This window comes from Chiloscyllium plagiosum, unplaced genomic scaffold (assembly GCF_037043375.1).
Source record: "Chiloscyllium plagiosum isolate Xiang-an unplaced genomic scaffold, Cpla_swu_hap1 HiC_scaffold_10, whole genome shotgun sequence".
In the NCBI taxonomy this organism is placed as follows: domain Eukaryota; kingdom Metazoa; phylum Chordata; class Chondrichthyes; order Orectolobiformes; family Hemiscylliidae; genus Chiloscyllium; species Chiloscyllium plagiosum.
This window is the reverse complement of record NW_028270148.1, coordinates 19,355,448-19,375,836: the sequence shown is the minus strand read 5'-3', so window position 1 is coordinate 19,375,836 and position 20,389 is coordinate 19,355,448. Positions and strand designations below refer to the sequence as shown.

General features: G+C 40.9%; 1 protein-coding gene across 2 annotated transcripts in view; it reads right to left on the bottom strand.

Annotated features, from left to right (window-relative positions):
- Positions 1–20,389, bottom strand: part of cnsta (consortin, connexin sorting protein a) — a 97,857-nt gene that overhangs the window by 73,940 nt on the left and 3,528 nt on the right. Inside the window, exon 2 of one of the 2 annotated variants that reach the window (XM_043695434.2) lies at positions 4,830–5,011. The exons of the other annotated variant lie outside the window; for it this stretch is intronic. The gene's annotated coding sequence lies outside the window, so the exon portion shown is untranslated. The remainder of the gene's footprint in view (positions 1–4,829; positions 5,012–20,389) is intronic. 2 annotated transcript variants of the gene reach the window in all.

Sequence of the window (20,389 nt, the reverse complement as noted above, 5' to 3'; positions counted from 1 at the left end):
ATTCGTGGGGATCTCAATATATCAGCTCCAGAAGTGGGGTCAAAATTACATAAGATCTCGCTGTATGCAGATGATGTTCTAATTTTCTTGACAAATCCAGCAGTTTCAGTGCCTTGCCTGATGCAATGCATTCACGCGTTTCGCGCTTTTCAGGGTATAAGATTAATTTCGCTAAATCAGAGGCTATGCCTATGGGTGGTCTTACGAAAGAGTTGGCTCTTGAGAGTGACTATAGATTCCCATTTAGGTGGTCACAGGGGGGTTGTGTGTATTTGTGCATATTCATTACTCCAGTTCTGGATTGGCTGTTCAAAGCCAATTTTACTCAATTATTTGAAAAAATTAAACAAGATCTCCAAAGATAGGAGGCACTTCCAGTCTCATGGTTGAGTCGGATAGCACTTATTAAGATGAATATTCTCCCTTGTTTGCTATACTCTATACGGATGCTCCCCCTGAATTTCAATAAACAAACACTCAGGAGACTGAACAGTTGGTTCAGCTCCTTTATCTGGCACCGTAAATGGCCCCTCATTACATTAGCCAAACTGCAGTTGCCTCACAGATTGGGGGGAGTAGACCTTCCGGACATTAAAAATTACCAATTAAGCTCCCTTTTGACCTATGTGAGTGATTGGGTTTGTGAGGACCCTCTTTCAATATGGCTAGATATCGAAGTCTCCCAGGCAAGGTGCCCCCTTACTACTTTGCTGTTTTTGGACAAAGTGAGGACAGTAAGGGAATATTGCCATAACCCAATAGTCATCAATACTGTTAAAGCATGGAGGGCAATTTGGCAGAGGGAAGGTAATATTGGCAAAACATCTTTGTTTACACCTTTAGTGAGTATGCCAAGTTTTCAACCAGGTATGATAGATTCAGGATTTAAACATTGGGCAGCTAGGGGTATATCTTGCATGGGTGATTTATGAGAGGGAGATGTAATGATGTCCTTCGATTAGTTAGTACGGAAGTACGAGTTACCTAATAGAGGCCTCTTTCATTTTTTTCAAGTTAGGGATTTTATTAAAAAAAAAGACCACACTTTTGACTGATCCCTACAAAACTGACATAGAAAGAGGGGTACTAAGGGCTAAGAGTACACTCTCTGTCAGTACTTTATATCACCAATTGGGGGTGCCACCTCAGAGGAGTCTGATCGACTCTGCAAGATGTGGGAAAGAGAGCTTGGTGTTGAAGTTTCTTCAGAGGCATGAGAGGATATTTGGGAGAATGCAAGAAAGATATCAATTTGCAATACGACCCATGCTTTACAGTTGAAGATTCTCCACAGGGTCCACTTAGCCCCAGACCGTTTGTCAAAATTTAAACCAGGGGCATCTTCAGCATACCCGTCTGTACGGGTACTCTTACCCATTGTCTTTGGTCTTGTGACAGGCTTCAAACATATTGGAGCGCTGTGGTGGGTGCAATGGAGAGGATTTTAGGTGTAGAGGTGGAGAAGGGCCCTATTTCTCTCCTTTTGGGCCTACCCATTGTATTTCCTGCAGACTCGCATAAGGCAAAACTTTTCAATATTCTTACATTCTGTGCAAGGAAGAATATCTTGCTAGGTTGGATATCAGAAAACCCCGCCAGGCCTGTCGGGTTGGTGGAAGATTGTTATGGAGCATATTCCCCTGGATTTTCTCACAAATATGGTACACCACAAAACTGAGAATTTTTACAAGACATGGCAACCCTTTTTGAAATTCCTGGACACAGATTTATCTGCCACACTAACAAGGGCTTTTATATAGCTGTAACTGTGGAGGAACTGTGAATGTATGAGTGTTTTGTTTGGCTGGGCTGAGTTATTACTATTTATTTGTTTGTTGTTAGGTATTTATTTAGTTAGTTAAATAGCTAGTTTAGGTTTTTTTAAAATTTTATACTTCTCTATATATGCTTATACATTCGTATAGGAGGGTGGGTTGAAGAATTGTTTTTATTATTTGGGTTTAGTTTTGTACTATTTTTGTACTGTTTTGAATTGCATTGTTTTGTATTTGTTGTAATATTTAAAAATCTATTTTCTCTTAATAAAAATAGTATTAAAAAAAAATGGCAGGAAGGATTGACAATCTCACTCCAGGAGTTATGCATATCATTTTCCTTTCACACAGTGGCAGCCAGCAGTGTGAAGCCAACATATTTTGTGACAAACAAGATGTTTCTGGAAGGGGCTCAATACTAGGGCCTTAGGTTTTGGTGGAATATTTTGAATGATTAGACTTAATGCATGATAAAGATTTTTTTTCAGAAGAGACAAAAACGATGTTGTGGTTGATAGAGAGGTGGAAAACTGCAAATTGCAGGAAGATACTAACGAATTGGTCAGGCAGACAGAAAATATAATTCAATCTGGGGAAGCAATTAGTTATGTTGAAATTGTATAAAACATCAGGCCACTGCTCTGATTAGCATATTACAAGAAGGTTATGATCACCCTAAAAAAAGGGTAGAAGAGGAGATTAAGTGATGTAGTTAGCAAATGGAGAATTTAACTTACAACCTGGATAGATTTTGGAACACCCAAGACCTCAAGGTGAAGTTTGTAAAATTGAGAACCTGGAGAGTGAATGTGAAAAAGCTCTATTTTCCATTGCAGATATAAATAATTTTTCATCATAGTTAAAAAGTGCTTGGAAATGCATTTTGAGTGCTATTTACACGGCTGCAATGGAATTAGGCTGGATAGCTGTCAGATTTTTGATGAGTTGACTGTTTGCCTCCTTGGGATAGCATTTTACGGCCATCATATTGCTGTGCTGGGACTCACGGCCTGTACCACATGGAGGTGACTAGCATCAGTATACAGTTCACTGTAGTACGTATTACACACACCTTACAGGCTGCCAGGCTCAATGGAAGGGTGGCAGGCAGCTTTCGACAATGGGGAGCATTAAACTATCACGGAGGCGAACATGTCAATGTGTGGCACCATGCTACAGCAATGTCAGACCTGAAGCATCTGCCATTAGCTTAACAACCAATGTACTGTGATTCAAGGACAGTATGAAAGTCAAAAATCACACAACACCAGGTTATAGTCCAACAGGTTTACATGGAAGCACTAGCTTTCAGAGCACTGCTTCTTCATTAGGTGGTCGTTCCGAAAGCTAGTGCTTCCAAATAAACCTGTTGAATATAACCTGATGTTGTGTGATTTTTAACTTTGTACACCCCAGTCCAACACCGGCATTTCCAAAGTACGAAAGTTAAATGGGAGAAATTCTCTAAGTGAAGGGAGACTACAGTCAGCCAAGAAGTTTGTACAATTAAAACACTCGGGCAGATAGGGAGTTGATCCCACTAGAATCTGAGGATCTGTGTCCTTGCAGTCCAAGTATTGGGCCACAGTTAGTTCTGCAGGCCAAATGCAAGCTGTCCAGGAACTACAAGTCAGTCTAATGAGGTGCTGTTGAGACATCATGGGAATTGGGCCAATGTTTCCTGCAATCAGTGTGGGGGGAATGGAGTATGATGGAAATGGATGTAAAAGCAGTCAGTGGTGACATAAGAATGAGATGTGTGAGGTGCCCCAGTAAGGGAGCAGGACGTGAAGAGGGCATGAAGATTAGCAATTTGGGAAGAGGTAGGTGAGAGCTACAAAGCAGACATGATGCATGCAGTACTGAGAGGTGTAGTCCATAAGCCTTGATGAGATGCATGTGATGACAGCTACAATGAGCGCTGGTACCGTGTGAGAGAAATATCGGATAGAAGATGATAGCACTTAACTTGCAGAGTGCAAATGTTCCGTGATATTCTTTCAACACTGCCAGGCATTCCTTTTCACCCAAGCTACAGTTGATGTTCAGGCTGGCTGTGTCCAGTGGAAACAGTACTCAGGTGGTTGACTGAAACAAAAAAGGATAGCCCTGTTCTCCCCAGGATGTTGTCCAAGGTGGGGAGCAATTATTCTTTATCTCCAGATCATGTCGACAGTAATAACAGTCAAACACCGCAGTTCCTCTCTGGCAGCATTTGAAATGGCACACACCTGAGTTTTTCAAAAACGGGTGGTAGAGGCATGCAAGCCAGAAAACTCCAGAGGTAGGTTAAGCGTTTCCAGCCATGCAGCTGGTCAGATCCCCGAGATTGCACCCAAGAACCCAGTTGTCTAACTAGAGAGGGTGAACAGTGCAAGATTGCATGAGAAAAGTTGCTCCAAGCCATGGCAGACTGGGTGTCATGAGTCTCACACACAAAATATGATCTGTAAATGGGAAAGTTCAATTTTCTGTTTCATTATGGCATAGCTATGACATTACCACCACGACATTTTTAAAAAAACACTGAATTTTTAAAAAATAACAATTTGTCACCAGAATTATGATAAGCATTAATGTTTGCACTCAAGTGCAGAGAATAAGCATGGAGGTAAACCATATTCTCAATTACATTATAGATGGGCAATAAATGCTGAGGAGAAAGTGAGGTCTGCAGATGCTGGAGATCAGAGCTGGAAATGTGTTGCTGGAAAAGCGCAGCAGGTCAGGCAGCATCCAGGGAACAGGAGAATCGACGTTTCGGGCATAAGCCCTTCTTCAGAAAAATAAAAGCTGGCCTATTCATCAACGCCTACATCCTATGACTGAATAAAAATAATTATTACTCAGAACCTGCACTACAACAGTGACATTTTGCAAGTTCTTTGGTGGCTGCAAAGTGCTTTGAGACCTCCAATGGTCTTCACTCAGGTCGGGTTGGTGATAGATCCATCAGTGAAGTTGGCAGCTTGCACATCACCACAGATCAGGTGGAATGGCAGTACATTTCTGGGGACAAATATTTGAAGATACACCACAAGCCTTTATAGTTACCAGAATCAAAAGATGCAAGTCCTCAACCTCATGCTTCGGCATTTCTGAAGTCACTCAGCATATTCATTGCTTTCTCAAATTAACTTTCGCCACAGCGTCAGTCACAAGCCAGGGACTCCCAGGGTCAATGGACAGGTTTGATCTCTTCAGGGACGTTTTGAGAAACACCTGATGCATTTCAGCTGTTCAGGGATAGAAATAGAAAATAGGAGAAGGAAAAGGCCATTGCTGCTTATCAAGCCTATCTGTCATACAACGTGATCACGGCTAATCCTCTATCTCAATATCATACTCTCCCCAATCCACTTGACACTTTTCGTCTTGAGAAATCAATTTCATTCTTAAAACATGTACAGTTACTTGGGCTCCAGATTTTTCCATTTTGAGGCACCTGTAGTTGGTTACCTAAGTCTCCAAAATCATTTCAGAACACTGCATCATTGTTTTCATAACTTTTCATAATTTATGTCTCTGGTTCTGAAACATGCTTTGTCTCAATTAGACTATTGCAGATCTACCGTATTCATCAAGGCAAGGTTTCCAACATATGGGAAAAAATGGACTGTAAGGACTTTAGATGTTTAGAGGAAAGGCTCAATTTCTCACAAACACTGTCACTCAGTGATCAAAAATGAAATAATTTCAGTTTTGGATTGGAGGCGGTGTCAGTTGAACATTTTCCTACTTCATTGTTCAATTATTTCCACACCAGAGTTATTTGCTGGAAGCAAGGTCCAGCCTTGCAATGAGGAATGTGGAATGGATCTCACAGTTTGTTTCAGCCCAGTGTTCATAGAGATTGGATCATGGTTAGCTTCTCATCATGGATAGGATGGAGGATAATGCCAAATTGCTGGAGTCCATTCTTTAGGAGCCCATTTAACCAGAAATCCCAATGTCATGAAAGTTCTCTCTGATGATATGGAAAGTTACTTCATCTGTAAAAGAGCATTTGGGAGAATCTCAGATTTCTTTTTCTGAATTTAGGGACCTGACTGACGTCTTTCAGGTATTGAGCCAGATCCATCTAATACATGCTAAAGAAACTGGAAATATTGCTTCCATTTATAAATTCAAATTTTATTGTGGCAAGTAGAGGAGTGAGACAGGGAAAGAAATCAGTTCACTCTTGCTAACTCTGGACTGGAACAAGAACATTTATAGAAAGGGTAAGAAGGCAGCCTAGTATTTTGGGTTTATCACATTGGCATTTTTGCACAAAGATAAAACAACAAGTATGATCTGACAACTGCATAACATTGCATGTTAATATTAGCCCATTGAAAATTGTTTAAGATGCTTTACACTAGCCAAACTGAATATTTTGTGTGTTGGGTTTAAAATCAGAGTAGTGTATAAAAATGCAAAGTATCAGGGAATCAAATAAAATTGGCCCTATATTTTCCTTTGAATTGATCCCTAGAACCCAACACGTTATCCACACTCCCAGAAAATGCAAAATTGTCTCTCAAGCTACAGTAGATTTAAAATGCACCTGCAATTTTTGATCTCTAACGTCCTAATCACCAACTGTGTTTAAGACAACTTCATGGAGTCACCCAAATGTTACTATTCGCCCAAAATTAGGAGATTTTGATTTAAATATGTATCTTCACTACTGCATACGCTACACTTCACACGAATACCACTCAGGAGAAATTATCACTAGATTCTTAATCCAAAGACCTGGATGGCATTCTGGTGACCTGGTTCAAATTCTATCATGGCAGATGGTAGAATTTTAATTCAATAAGAAGTTTGGAATCAAGAATCTAATGATGACCCTGAAGCTTTTGTCGACTGTTGGAAAATTCCGTCTGGCTCACTAATGTCCTCTTGTTAGAGAAACTACCATCCTACTGGATCTGGCTTAGACATTATTCCAGACCCACGGCAACATGATTGACTCTTAACTGACCTGAAAAGGAAAAAAAAAGGAAAACAGATACACCACCTGGAGTCGACCTCGGTACCAGAAACGACAATGGCAAAAACAACACCGTTGACCATTTGAGGCCTCCTTAAGAACATCAAGGAGTCTGTGCCAAAATTAGGAGCTGTCTCACAGACTAGTCAAGCAACAGCCTGAACCACTTATATTCACTGAAACATACCTTGTAAAGTCTCAGATACTACCATCACCTGATGTGTCCTGGCCCACTGGCAGGCAGGCCCAGCACAGGGGGCAGCACAGTATATATGATTGGGAGGGAGTCACCTTGGGAGTCCTCAACATTGAGTCATATGGCATCAGGTCAAACATGGGCAAGGAAACCACATGCATACTATCACTCCCTTCAGTGATGGACTGTTATGAGTTGTTGGTGTACTGTACCTTTAAGAGAGTTAAAAGCTAGCAGGGACAGCACCATGTTCTCAATAAGATACAATGTAACATGTGGTCCAGCTGAGGATCTGAAACCTGAATACAGGCTGAGGTAACTAGTTGTTGTCAGGAACAACCGCATAACAGATGTTCTGACTAACTTAGATGGCAATAAAATGGCTTCTTGGTTGCAAATTGACAATCTGCTAAAAGTTGCATAAAATGGCTTTTAATTCTGCTATAGCTGCGCAATTCACTAACCACACTCTTTCAATAGAGATTAGCAGACAATGCTCCCTTTATAGCATAGAAATAACTAGACTAGATAAGACATCACTGGCCATAAGTGACCTTCAGATGCAAAGACTGGGTTAGTGAGATGAGGGTCGCCATTTTAAGAATGATTTGACAGTAGCATGCTCGTCAAGCCCTAAAGAACATTTGATATGGACCAGGCCAGACGCCCTCAAAACATTTCAAGAAAGTGGCCCAGACCCTAACTTTGCTAGTTGTTTTAAGCAGGTGTAAAGCAGATATTGCATGAGAGATGTTGCTGGTCAAACCATGTAGTTGTAAATAAATTCTGTTTTGTTTAAAACATTACCAAACAAAACACAAACAAAAAAGAGAACAGAATGCCAAATAACTATCTGAAAGTTCAACAGATCATCCCAACTTAAATGATGCTGTTCCCAATACTTGTAACAAACCCCATAAACATCCTTTAGCACAAAAATCAAACAGGTTTTTACAGGAGAGAACTCAGAGAGGAGGATCAGCATTGACCACTTCTTTGGGTCAAGCAGCTTTTACAACTGCCTGACAGCTTTCAATGAATAGCCAGACCAGAGAAAAACTGAGTTGGAAGAACTAGCCACTTCACTTGCATTGTACAAGTGATTTTTTTCCAATAACGTGAAAGCCTTTTGACTGAGGCACTGTCTGGTAGATGTAATGAAATTGACCCTAAAACCCATCGAAATCCAGATTTTTCAAAACCACTGTCTTTTACAAACTCTCTGAAAAACACAGCCAAGGACAACATAACCTGGCTCAAGGAGCAGCAGCATCACACATTACTGCTGGACCAGGTGGTGAAGGAACCAATAAGAAATAACATACTTGACCTCATCCTCAACAACCTGCCTGCTGGAGATACTGATGTCACCACAGGAAGGTGTAAGAGTGATCACCAAACAATCCTTGAGGAGACAAAGTCCCACCTTCACATGGAGAATAGTGTACATCGTGTCGTATGGCACTATCACCGTGCTAAATGGGATAGACTTTGAACAGATCTAGCAACTCAAGACTGGGCCCACCGCACCTCACGGATGCATCAGCAGCTACAAAATCTCAAAAAAATCTCCCCACTCTACAATGACCATCAAGCCAAGGTACCAACCCTGCTTCAATGAAGAGTGCAGTAGAGCATACCAGCAGGAGCACCAAGAATTCCTAAACATTAGGTTGCAACCTGGTGAAGCTACAAAACAGTGCTATTTGCATGCCAAATAGCATAAATAGCAAGTGACAGACAGAGCTCAGCAATCCCATAATAAACGGATCAGACCTAAGCTCTGCAGTCTTGCCAGGTCTGGTTGTGAATGGTGGTGGACAATTTCAACAACTCACTGGAGGCAGCGGCTCCAACAGTATCCCAATCCTCAACGTTGGGGAACCCAGAACATCAGTTCGAAACGTAAGGTTGAAGCATTTGCAACAATCAGCCAGAACTGCCAATTGAATGATCCATCTTGGTCTCCTCCACAGGTCCTCAGCATCACAGACATCAGTCTTGAACCAATTTGAATCACTCCAAGTGATGTCACAAAGTGGCTGGAGACACCAGATACCGCAAATTCTAATAGCCCTAAAATCACTCCGGCAATTGTACTGAAGATGTGAGCTCCAGAATTTGTCCTATGGATAGCAGAGGTGTTCCAGCATCTTGGCTGCAACACTGGCATCTTCCTGGCAATGTACAAAATTGCCCAGCTATGACTTGAACACCAGGCCAAATCCAACCCGACCAATTACCACCTCATCAGTCTACACTTGATCATTATAAAGTGATGGAAGATGTAATGAGCAGAGCTATCAAGCAACACCTGCACAGCAATAATTTGCCCAGTGACACCCAGTTTAGGTTCCGCCAAGGCCACTCACCTCCTGACTTCATTACAGTCTTGGTTCAAATATGGACAAAAGACCCAATTTCCAGGAATGAGATGAATGACAGCCTTTGACATCAAGGCTGCATTTGTCCTAATGTGGCATTAAGGAGCCCTAGCAAAACTGGAATCAATGGATAAACACTCTGCTGATTACAGTCATACCTGACATATAGGAGGATGGTTCTAGCTGTCAGAGGTCAGTCATCTCAGCTCCTGGACATCACTGCACAGGTTCCTCAGAGTTATGCTCAAGGCCCAGCCATCTTCAGCTGCTTCAATAACCTTCTCTCCATAAGATCAGAAATGCAGACATTCGCCGATGACTGCACAATTTGCAACTCTTCACACACTGAAGCAGTCCATGTCCAGGTGCAGCAAGATCTAGACAACATCCAGGCTTGGGCTGACAAATCACAAATAATACTCATGCCACACAAATGCCAGGTAAAGTGCATCTCTAAAAAGAGGTAATCTAACCACTCTTTGATATTTAATAGAGTTCCCATCACTGAATCCCCCATAATCAACATCCTGGAGATTAGCATTAACCAGAAATTGAACTGGACTAGCCATACAAATAGTGGCTACAAAGGCAGGTAAGAAGATAAGAATTGCAGCAAGACAACCGCATCCAAGTGGAAAGACAAGAGCAGTAGATATATGGGAACATCACCACCTGCAAGCTCTCCTCCAAGCCATTCACCATCCAAACTTGGAAATGTAAGACCACATCAAAATCTTGGAATTCCCTCAACAGCACTGAGCACCGACCTATAGCACATAGACTGTAGTGGTTCAGTCCTTCTCAAGTGCAGCCAGTGACAACTAGGTCCCACGAGTGAATAAAATAAATAAGAGAGCTAAAATGAACTCAAACAATCAATGGCACAACAGGAAAACTGAATCCTGCAAAACATAGGAATAACCATCCAATGCTTCATACTCAAGATAACAATCCCTACATTGACTAATTCTTACTCTTAAAAACTAGTGCAGGTTTGGATCAACAGAAGCACTTTCAAGTCTAACGTATACATCTGGATCAAGCCCCAACCCAGGACTTGAATACTTCATGCTGGTTAACATCTCTGTGCATTATTGAGGTTATGATGAAAGGAATAACAATTTGAAAATACATATTCTATATTGTAGTAAATCAGAGTCAGAGATGTACAACATGGAAACAGAGCCTTCAGTCCAAATCATCCATGCCGACCAGACATCCTAACCTAATCTGGTCCAACTTGCCAGCTATATCCCTCTAAACCCTTCCTATACATATATCCTTTTAAATGTTGTAATTGTAACAGCGTCCACCAATTTCTCTGGCAGCTCATTCCATACACACACCACCCTCTGCACGAAAGTTACCCCTTAGGTTCTTTTAAAATCTTTCCTCTCTCACCCTAAACCCATGCCCTCTAGTTCTGGGCTTCCCCCCTCCTCTGGGAAAAAACCTTGTCTATTCACCCTATCCATGCCACTCATGATTTTCCAAAGCTCTATGAGGTCACTCTCCAGCCTCTGAAGCTCCCGGGAAAACAGTCCCAGCCTATTCAGCCTCTTCCCAAAGCTCAAGCCCTCCAACCGTGGCAACATCATTGTAAATCTTTCTGAACCCTTTCAAGTTTCATAACATCCTTGTCACATCTTCCAAGTTGCATACAGCCTTTTTTAATGGGGAAAGGACGTTAAAACCCATTTATCTCATCATTCAGTATAAGTTTGTTGTCATGTTTGCCTTAAAATCAAAAGTTAATTTCAAAGTTGTCTAACTAAAAGGCTGAAAAGAAAATGGGATATGCTTTGAACTCAAAAGGTGCTTTAGAAATATAGCTCTTTCATTTAATAACAGAGGTTCAAATGCACCACAGGGAACAGAAACAATGCATTAAAGGAGTGGAGATTATGAACTGATGAAAGAAAATTTTACAATAATTAAATTTTACAATACAGCTGATGGCTTACGGAAAACGTTACACCCAACAAGTCATGCTCCAGCTGTTGAACTTGTATTGCCACAGTCTCAAAGGAATCAGCCGAGATCGTGGGTGGTGGAAACAGGTAAGTTCCACCTTATATGCTGTGGTACTATAATTTCTATTTCTCTATCAAAGATTTGGATCTGCTTTTATTTCCTCTCAAAGATTATCCAAAAGCACAGGTATTCATTTTGCAATCAATTATCTTACAAAGACAAGCAAGCTTACCATAAAGAGAGTTGGGTATGCCTTTGATATGTAAAGAATTATAAGTGCCAATAAAATATATAAATTCCAAAGTCTCTGCCAAAGTTGATTAAGTAGTTGCAGTACATTATAGATATTAACAGTTCTGCTAGTTTTTTTGATGTGTGGAGATAATTTTTTTTTAAAAGTTCTTTTAAAACTAGGTTTCTCAAAGTGCCTTTCTCTCATGCAGTGAACAGCAACCGTGAAATAAGCTTGACAAATTTAATGAAACAGGTCCCAAGATGGCCCAGTGAAAAACAGATTTTGCAGACCTTAGCAAACCTCAGCAAAATATTTCATAAACCTACACTTTGCAAAGAATGCAAAACTAATTAATAACTGCCATGAGAGGACAAATTCAGTTACTTTAGGGTATGATTCCTACAAAATGCAATCTTCAAATGAAGAATAAAACTTGGGAGCAGAAACAATTATTGGTTGTTAACAAGTGAATGAGACCTTTCCATCTCCTCGTAGCCCTGATGCTTCTAACAAGCAGTTAAAGCAGTCAGTCAATCAGTTGACAGTGGGAAGAACGTCCCTGTTAGAGTAATCATACATATGCTCTCAATGGAGTAAGCTTGATGGACAAAAGACCTTTAGTTATTACAAATATTTATAGTTATTGGAATAGATGCACAGAAGACTTTTTCTTATTCTCAAGTTTTATTGTGATTGTGACACAAACTACCACTCATCTAAAACCTTAAAAATCACACAACACCAGGTTATAGTCCAACAGGTTTAATTGGAAGCACACTAGCTTTCGGAGCGACACTCCATCAGGTGATTGTGGAGGGCTCGATCGTAACACAGAATTTATAGCAAAAATTTGCAGTGTGATGTAACTGAAATTATACATTGAAGAATTGATTGTCTGTGAAGCCTTTCATCTGTTAGAATATAGTGATAGTTTCACTTCTTTCATGTGTAAATCACAAAACCCTTTTTTTTAAAGTTGCATTCTCGGGTTAGCTGTTAACAATGGTGACAGCTAGACAATATGTTGAAGGTGTTAGCCCCCTGTGTTCTCTGTCTATGACCTGATGTTTAGATTGATTCCAATCTAAAAAGTGAGATAACAGAGTTTTACATAAATTCATGCAGCTTTTGAGCTCAGAGTTCGACATGAATCTATGTGGTTTTTGAGCAAAGTGCAATGTAACTTTGTACCAAAAAAAATCACCACACACAATATATATGTGTGCATGTGGGTCTTTGTCTGTCTGTGTGTGTGTCTGTCTGGGGTGGGGGTTGTGAATGTGAGAAAGAGTGTGTGTGTGTGTGTGTGTGTGTATAGTGAGTGCAGAGTGTCTTAGGTCTGTGAGGGGGTGCATGTGTGGGAGTCTGTGTGTCTATAAGGGTGTGTGTGGGTGTCTGTGCGCGTCTGTGTGTACGTGAGAGTGTGTGTGTGTGTGTGTGTGTGTATGTGTATGTAGGAATATCTGTGTGTGTGTGTAGTGCAATGGTGATCACCTGTCATGTGACATGAACCCAAGGTCCCGGTTGAGGCCCTCCCTATGGGTACCGAACTTAGCTATCAGCCTCTGCTCAGCCACTTTCCTCTGCTGCCTATCCCGAAGTCCACCTTGGAGGATGGTCACCCGAAGATCCGAGGCTGAATGTCCTGGACCACTGAAGTGTTCCTGGACCACTGAAGTGTTCCCCAACTGGGAGGGAACCCTCCTGTCTGTTGATTGTTGTGCGGTGCTCATTCATCCGTTGTAGTAGCCTTTGCTCAGTTTCCCCAATGTACCATGCCTCTGGGCATCCCTGCCTGCAACGTATAAGATAGACAATGTTGGCTGAATCACATGAGTACCTGCCATGTACACAGTGGGAGGTGTTCCCACACATAATTGTGGTATCTATGTCCACAATCTGACACGTTTTGCAGCGTCCACCATGATAGGGTTGTATGGAGTTGTCCTGAGAGCCGGGCAGTTTGCTACGAACAATGATCTGTTTGAGGTTTGGCGGTTGTTTAAAGGCAAGTAGTGGAGGTGTGGGGAAGGTCTTGGTGAGGTGCTCATCTCCACTGATAATGTGTTGCAGGTCACGAAGAACATGGCGTAATTTTTCAGCCCCTGCACAGTTACATTGCACTTTGCTCAAAAACCACATAGATTCATGTCGAACTCTGAGCTCAAAAACTGCATGAATTTATGTAAAACTCTGTTATCTCACTTTTTAGATTGGAATCAATCTAAACATCAGGTCATAGACAGAGAACACAGGGGGCTAACACCTTCAACATATTGTCTAGCTGTCACCATTGTTAACAGCTAACCCGAGAATGCAACTTTAAAAAAAAGGGTTTTGTGATTTACACATGAAAGAAGTGAAACTATCACTATATTCTAACAGATGAAAGGCTTCACAGACAATCAATTCTTCAATGTATAATTTCAGTTACATCACACTGCAAATTTTTGCTATAAATTCTGTGTTACGATCGAGCCCTCCACAATCACCTGATGAAGGAGTGTCGCTCCGAAAGTTAGTGCGCTTCCAATTAAACCTGTTGGACTATAACCTGGTTTTGTGTGATTTTTAACTTTGTACACCCCAGTCCAACACCGGCATCTCCAAATCATATCTAAAACCTTGGAATAGTTTGCACCAAATAAAGTATTCCTTTCTCATTCCATTCAAGTAAAACTGTTACACTGTTTAGAAAATCATTGCTTTCAAAAGCAGTATGTTTAAGAGACCTGGCAACATAATCTGCAGTAGAAACTAGAAAGTAGAAGGAAAATCAACTTCTGACAAAGTATTCAAATGAGATTTTCAATATAAAGATTAAGTTTGTAGCTGCATTGAAAATATCTCAAACCTATACTTTGCAAATAATGCAAAACTAACATTAATAAATGCCATGGGGGGACAAATTCAGTTACTTTAGGGTACAATTCCCACAAAATGCAATCTTCAAATGAAGAATAAAACTTGGGAGCAGTAACAATTATTGATCACTTCACAAAGGCACTCCTTGGTCCATTATTTTAATGGCTGCATTAGCTTAAGTTCATCATGCCTTCATTAAAATAGCAGAGGGAAAAGGAACAAGCAGTTGCCACTAACTTCACTTGATCAATTGTGTGTTAAGTGCACCTTTACTTCATAAAGCAACTTACTTTTAATTAAGACCAACTTGTTTAATCTCATGTATAGAATTGTGACTCTGCAAACATTACTGAAAATTCAAATGAAAACCTAATCATTAGGCTTCAAAAGGTAATTGGATTTATTACAGCAGAGGTTCAACAATCAACATAATTTCAAAAGGAATTATAACACCATATCAGTATTCATTTATCTGTTTAAATACATTGAATAGTTTTAACTAGCACAATATCAAGCACATATTCTAGACTTTCTGGTTCTAAAGTCAATGAGACAATCAGCTTTCAGTGGTATTATCCTGTAAAATTGATAGCAACTTCTGACAGTGCTGTGCACAACTGAACACTGAAACCAGGCTTGGGTATCAGCAATCATCTCCCCCTCCACGGGGCGTATTAAAATCTTCAGAGGGAAATCAATTACAATCATAAAACTGACATGAACTTCCACTTTTTAGGATCCACATCTCACTGTAAAATCCTCCAAAAATGTTATGCTTTTTGTTGTGTGAGGTACAACCGAGTTTTCAAACAGCATATTAAATTGCTATTATCATTAACATTTTTTTTAAATCCAAAGAATTAATTTTGTGTTGGAGAAATTTGACATTCACAAACAGTGACAATTCCATAGATTTTATATCAAAGTCTGAAGAAAATATTTCTGATTTTACTTTTATCTCACCAGTACATCCCAATTTTTGTTTCCATTACTGCATACTATAAAAAGCAAATGATAAGACTTGCTCCTTACTAACTGGTTAGCTGTCTGTACGATTGTGCTCTTCAACTGGTTGTTGGCATGTCTGTTGACAATATCAGAGGTCCTCCACAGCTGGCTTGAGAATAAAATTAAACATCGGAAAAGACAAAACAGGTGTCACAGAGCTCACTAGGATCTTTGTTGGCAGCTTTCTTCAAGGTTACCAGTGAGCACTGTCACACAAGTGTATATAAGTGACTCGCTCTATGTTTATGTTCAAGCTGTACCATGTTAAACTTTCTTCCCCACTGTGTGGCCTACTGATTTCCTCAATCTCGTTTTAATAATTTTGGGGACATGGGAAGGGGACTCCCCTACATCAGGGAGACAGGACGCCAACTTGCTGATCGTTTCAGAGAACATCTCTGGGACATCTGCACCAACCAACCAACCAACGCCACCGCCCCATGGCTGAACACTTAATTCCACCTCCCACTCCGCTAAGGACATGCAGGTCCTGGGCCTTCTCCATCGCCAAACCCTCACCACCTGACACCTCGAGGAAGAACGCCCTATATTCCACATTGGGACCCTGCAACCACACAGGATCAATTTAGATTTCACTAGTTTCCTCATTTCCTTCCCCCCCATTATCCTAGTCTCAAGCCTCCAACTCAGCACCATCCTCTTGACCTGTCCATCGTCTTTCCCATCTATCCGCTCCACCCTCCTCTCTGACCTATCACCTTCTCCCCTACCTTCATCTACCTGACGCATTCTCAGCTACCTTCCTCTCCAACCCCACACCCCCCTCCCATTTATTTCTCAGACCCCTGCCCACAAACCTCATTCCTGACACTGAAATGTCGACTCTCCTACTCCTCGGATGCTCCCTGACCTGCTGCGCTTTTCTAGCACCACACTCTCGAAACTGCCCTGAATTAAAGTTGTGTTTGTTTTCCTGAAAACTGTGACAATCATTTTGAAATGAAGCATTTAATGTTAAAACTACAGTTAGGTTCCATGAGGCCTTACCAATCAGAAAAATATTTTGAAATTGTATCCATACCCTCTAGGTTGGAATACAATACTTTAAATGGCTAAATTCCTATACTGAATATGAAACAATTTAAAATAAAATACAGTTTCTATTATATTTTTAAATGTAACATCCTTTTAGGACTTTCAATTGCAGACCCTCCAAGAGTAGAGCACTGGGTGTTGGAGCATAGGGTCTATGCTGCGGAGCCTTTGCTCATTGGACCTTGGGCTACCAGCTAAGGCTGTCTGTGTGACAGCGTCCTTTTGGGGATTCACAGCACCCTTTCTTGATGCCTGCTGCCACCTCAGGGGTGTAAGGACCATAACTCAACATGACTGCTCCTCTTTACCGACTATAGAGCCTTGGCCATTCTGGGTATCATGAGGCTGTACTTAGTGGTTTCTCCTACCCTCACACGATGCTGGCTGGGAACAAGGGGTTTTTGTAGCACATGGTGTGCATCCAGGGTCTTGTTGAGGATGGAGTTTGAGCCATGTTGGTCCAGATTGAGTTTCTTGATCCCCTGATTGCCTGCACTGTCCTGCCAGCTGTGGGGCCCTTGCTACTCCAGTTGTTATTACAGAAAGCAGTGGCGGGGGTCGTCAACTCCGTTATGGCCAACGAGAGGTATGTGCATATGTAGGTGGTTGGAGATCTCATGTCAAGGTGCTTTATCTCCAGTAGTGATGGACTGTGCAGCTTCTTGGAGCAATGCAGTTTGGCAACAGCTGCAATGTGACTGGATGGTTTGTGTGTGCATGACTATGTGGTGGCTATAGCAGGCAGTCTGTTGCCTTATGGGTAGGGTTTCTTTGTGCAGACTGCAGGCAACATGGCAGCACAGGATAAGGCCACAAGTCAGAAGGCTGGGCAGTGGGAGCACCCTGACGTTTGTGACAGAGAAAGGTCATTCATAACATGCTTCAGAGAATATTCACACTTGAATCTCAAAACTAGGCTCTCTGGTTAAGAAATCAAAAATGCTGGTGCATATACTGGGCGGCACAGTTGCTCAGTGTTTAACACTGCTGCCTCACAGTACCAGAGACCGGTGTTCTATTCAAGCCTTGGGCAACCTTCTGCACGCGGTTCCTCCCACAGTCCAAGAGATGTTCAGGTTGGCCAAGCTAAATTGCCTACAGTATCCAGGAATGTGGAAGTCAGGAAGATTCGACATAGGGAAATGTAGAGAGAGAGGTTGGGAGGTGTGTGTTGTGGAATGCTCTTTGAAGGGTCAGTGCAGACTCAATGAGCCAAACTGTCTGTTTCCAAACTGTAGAGATTCTGTAATTCTATGAACTAGACTATCAGGTCTGAAAGTACCAGCCATGTAACTTCTGCAATATTTTGTGCCTGACTTTCAGCCAGTAATTTCTTATAAACACACAGCTGTATGCATATTGAGATTAAGCACACACTCCTAAATCGCTAAACTTGCAGTATTGTACATTAGAGCCACATGTAGTTTTGTTTTCAAACTAGGATTGTGTGTCAGAAGGAACAGTTAAATGCGGAATCTTCTCCATCAATAATTAGACACATTCCTTCCTGATTTGGCCTGGCAGAATCTACTACAGGCCTTCTAGTCAATGCCATAGTATCATATTCACTCCATGCAGTTGTAGGACAAATAGCACAATGCATCTTCTCTCAGAAAATAACCCACATTGACGAAGAAAACAAGGAGGATTTCCCTAACTGGAAAGGGAAAATTTAAACATACAACAGTACTCTAAGCAATTTAGGAATTATTATGCATTACATGAAGTATCTGGTACAAGCATTTAAAAAGAAACCACAACTACAGTTGCTACAAAACTGTCTGACAGTTAAGTAGACACGTTAATTCACTTTTCACATTGCAACATTCTGTTTAAATTGCAGAATTAGATGCTGTTGTAAAAGAATTACATGCATGTTAAAGCTCTGTTGTCACTATCTCAAATGTAGAAGTGTGCTGGCCATTGATGGCCTCAATCTGTAATAACATTGAGTTTTACGTCAGAAAGCTATAGATTTCAATGCTGATTTAACTATTGCATTAAGAACAAAGAACAAAAAAAATTACAACACAGAAACAGGCCCTTCGGCCCTCCAAGCCTGTGCCGATCCAGATGCTCTATCTAAACCTGCTGCCTATTTTCTAAAAATCTGTACCCCTTTGCTCCCTGCCCATTCATGTATCTGTCTAGATATATCTTAAATGACGCTATCGTTCCAGTCTCTACCACCTTCGCTGGCAGTGCATTCCAGGCCCCCACCACCCTCTGTGTGAAGAACTTTCCACCCATATCTCCCCTCAACCTTTCCCCTCTCACTTTGAATTCATGACGCCTAATAATTGAATTCCGCACTCTGGGAAAAAGCTTCTTGCTATCCCTCTCATGATTTTATAGACCTCAATCAGGTCGCCCCCTCAACCTCCGTCTTTCTAATGAAAATAATCCTAATCTATTTGACCTCTATAGCTAGCACCCTCCATACCAGGCAACATCCTAGTGAACCTGCTCTGCACCCTCTCCAAAGCATCCACAGACTTATGATAATGTAGTTACCAGAACTGTACGCAGTATTTCAAATGCGGTTGAACCAAAGTCCTGTACAACTGTAACATGACCTGTCAACTCTTGCACTCAATACCCCGGCCCGAAGGAAAGCATGCTATATGCCTTTTGGACCACGTTACTGACCTGCGTTGCCACCTTCAGGGAACAATGGACCTGAACACTGAGATCTCTCTGTACGTCAATTTTCCCCACGACTTTTCCATTTACTGTATCGTTTGCTCTTGAATTGGATCTTCCAAAATACATCACCTTTTTTCCAAAGTAAAATCTGAATGGTATCAAATCATGGACGACTACAACAGGGCCAGAATCATTTTCCAAGGCAGTATAAAATTAAACATGTATTTCGAAAGCAATTTGCTGAATTAGGTATATCATAGAGGGGCCAGCTTGGATAAATTTTAAGTAACATTATAGAGATACCAAAGAACTACATGATTACGAGATTTAAAGGTAAAACTAGGTCAGTTATTTAACCAATTCCTCTTCCAATATACAGTGAATAGTCTTAATGTCAAAATTTCAGACTGTGAACCTGAATTTAAATCCTTAGAAATTTCTAAACTGCCCATATATTGATATAAATGTATAAGGATTAAAATTCAGGTCCACGGTCTGAAATTTTGACATTGAGACCTACTCACTCCGAATCAGAAATGTAAAACAGAACTGGAGCGACAACTTATTGATTCCTTATTAATCACTTTTGATAAAGTTAGGGAGACACCGTTTTGTCACTGATCTGCCCAAAGCATATTTGACAGGGCACCAATGAGGAGCTTGCTAAGAATTCACTCAACAAGTAGTGTGTGCAATTTGTAATAATTGTGAACTGGAGGACCACATGGCACAAATACAAAGGATTCCAGTTTACAAATAAACTGCAATCATAACCTTGTTATAAAATTAATCTACCAAGCAAAACAATGACCTAGTGATAAGTTATATCGATGCAACCAATTTCCTAGTTAAGCTATGGTTTCAATTTAATATCAATTTAAACCAAGTAATATAATATTGGCATAAAGTTACTAGAAGTACACAAACCCCAAAAATTTTAAGACTTCCAATATTAAGAGTTCCGCTTGTGACATGACTTCACACTCAGTATAGTCTGACTGCAACTCCGACTCTCCAAATATTGAGCGGAAGTTCATATACAAGGTGGAAGTTGGGAGGATGTCCAGGAGAGTATCAGAATATCAAGTCTCAAGGTTACAATGGCACAAATAAGAATATCAGTTGCAAATGAGTTGAGACAAGACGTAGAAATGCAACTTAAGACTGTGAAATTGAAAGAAATTGGGTTAGAAGTTCAGTTCAGCGTCAAATAAACAGAGTCTGGGAACAGTCAGGTTCAACCTTAGAAAGCAACCAGAAAGTTGGATG